The sequence below is a fragment of the Petromyzon marinus genome, unplaced genomic scaffold (assembly GCF_048934315.1).
Source record: "Petromyzon marinus isolate PM22_M1 ecotype Great Lakes invasive population unplaced genomic scaffold, UKy_Petmar_22M1.pri1.0 PM_G_Scaffold_140, whole genome shotgun sequence".
Classification (NCBI taxonomy): domain Eukaryota; kingdom Metazoa; phylum Chordata; class Hyperoartia; order Petromyzontiformes; family Petromyzontidae; genus Petromyzon; species Petromyzon marinus.
This window is the reverse complement of record NW_027422696.1, coordinates 192501-195000: the sequence shown is the minus strand read 5'-3', so window position 1 is coordinate 195000 and position 2500 is coordinate 192501.

Sequence of the window (2500 nt, the reverse complement as noted above, 5' to 3'; positions counted from 1 at the left end):
CCTTAGAGCATTTAGCTCTAAGTTGTTCTGGCTACACCAGGTCACCAGGTTGTCAGCTTCCCACCTATAGTCAGACTCATCCCCACCAGAGATCAGCCCAATGAGGGTGGTGTCGTCCGACAAACTTCAAGAGTTTGACGGACAGATGATTGGAGGCGCAGCTGTTGGTATACAGGGAGAAGAGCAGTGGGCAAAGGACGCAGCCCTGAGGAGTTCCCGTGCTGATGGACCTGGAGTCAGAGACTTCTGTTCCCGGCTTAACGCACTGCTTCCTGTCAGAGAGGAAGTCTGTGATCCACCTGCAGGTGGAGTAGGGCACGTTCAGCTGGAAGAGCTTGTCCTGAAGCAGGGCAGGGATGATGGTGTTGAAGGCAGAGCTGAAGTCCACAAACAGGATCCTGGCGTAGGATGCTGGGGCGTCCACATGCTGTAGGGTGAAGTGGAGGGCCATGTTAACTGCGTCGTCCACAGACCTGTTGGCTCTGTAGGCAAACTGAAGGGGGTCCAGGAGAGGGTCTGTGATGGCTTTGAGGTGTGCCAGGAGCAGGCGCTCAAAAGACTTCATTACCACAGATGTAAGGGCGACCGGTCTGTAATCATTTAGTCCTGTTGGCCTTAGCTTTTTGGGCACAGCGATGATGGTGGAGGACTTGAGACAGGCTGGTACATGGCATGTCTCCAGGGAGGTGTTAAAGATGTTGGTGAACACCGGAGACAGCTGGCCAGCGCAGTGCCTGAGGGTGGCTGGAGAGACAGAGTCCGGCCCGGCTGCTTTGCGTGGATTCTGCCTCTTGAAAAGCCCATTAACTTCTCCCTCCTGAAAGGAGAGAGTCGTTTCTGTAGTATGGGTGGGGGATGGGGCCTCTTGGGTGGGAAGGGGTGGTTCAGGACAGTCCAATTGTCTTTCAAATCTACGGTAGAACTCGTTCAGGTCGTTGGCTAGGCGGGAGTCGTTAGTGGTGTGGGGCGCTCTGGGTTTGTAGTTGGTGATGTGCCTGAGCCCTTTGGCAGACAGAAGCAGCGTCGTTAGTAGAGAACTGGTGTTTTAGTGTCTCTGAGTACAGTCGTTTAGCCTCTCTCACCGCTTTGCTAAACCTGTTCTTCGACTCCTTGAATCTGTCTCTATCCCCACTCCTAAACGCTTCCTCCTTCTCCAACCTCAACCTTTTGAGCTTTGCTGAGAACCAGGGCTTGTTGTTGTTAAAGTTCACCCTGGTACGTGTTGGGATACAGCAGTCCTCACAGAAGCTGATGTACACAGCCTCTGTGAGTTCATCCAGACTATTGGTAGCAGTCGTGAACATATCCCAGTCAGTACAGTCTAAGCACGCCCGCAAATCTTCCACAGCCTCACTGGTCCACTGTTTAGATGTCCTCACAGCAGGTTTACAGAGTTTTAGTTGCTGCCTGTATGCACGAATCAGGTGGACCAAGGGAGTTCTGTGCGAGCCGAACAGCCCCGTGACCCACAAGAGAAACATCCCCGCCAAATTCGAGCGTTTGACGGGGTCTATCCGTGAAAAAATATTCACGTTTTTGAGTGCACATGCATTTCTGCTGCAAATGCCTCTGGAAGTTTCATGCCGTTCGTATGCCAATTGTGGCAACACGAAAATGACCCGTTTTCCCATTCCGAGGGATTTCTGTGCGACCCTAACAGCCCCGTGAGCCACAAGAGACACATCCCCGCCAATTTCTAGCGTTTCACGGGGTCTATCCGTGAAAAATATAGACGTTTTTGAGTGCACATGCATTTCTGCTGCAGATGCCTCTGGAAGTTTCATGCCGTTCGTACGCAATGTGGCAACACGAAAATGACCCCTTTTCCCATTCCGAGGGATTTCTGTGCGACCCTAACTAACAGCGCCCGTGAGCCACAAGAGAGACATCCCCGCCAATTTATAGCGTTTCACGGGGTCTATCCGTGAAAAATATAGACGTTTTTGAGTGCACATGCATTCCTGCTGCAAATGCCTCTGGAAGTTTCATGCCGTTCCTATGCAATGTGGCCACACAAAAATGACCCGTTTTCCCATTCCGAGGCATTTCTGTGCGACCCTAACAGCCCCGTGAGCCACAAGAGAGACATCCCCGCCAACTTCTAGCGTTTGACGGGGTCTATGCGTGAAAAATATTAAAATTTTTGAGTGCACGTGCCTTTCTGCTGCAAATGCCTCTGGAAGTTTCATGGCGTTCCTATGCAATGTGGCAACACGAAAATGACCCCTTTTCCCATTCCGAGGGAGTTCTGTGCCACCCTAACAGCCCCGTGAGCCACAAGAGACACATCCCCGCCAATTTCTAGCGTTTCACGGGGTCTATCCGTGAAACATATAGAAGTTTTTGAGTGCACATGCATTCCTGCTGCAAATGCCTCTGGAAGTTTCATGCGGTTCGTACGCAATGTGGCAACACGAAAATGACCCGTTTTCCCATTCCCAGGGATTTCTGTGCGACCCGAACAGCCCCGTGAGCCACAAGAGACACATCCCCGCCAATT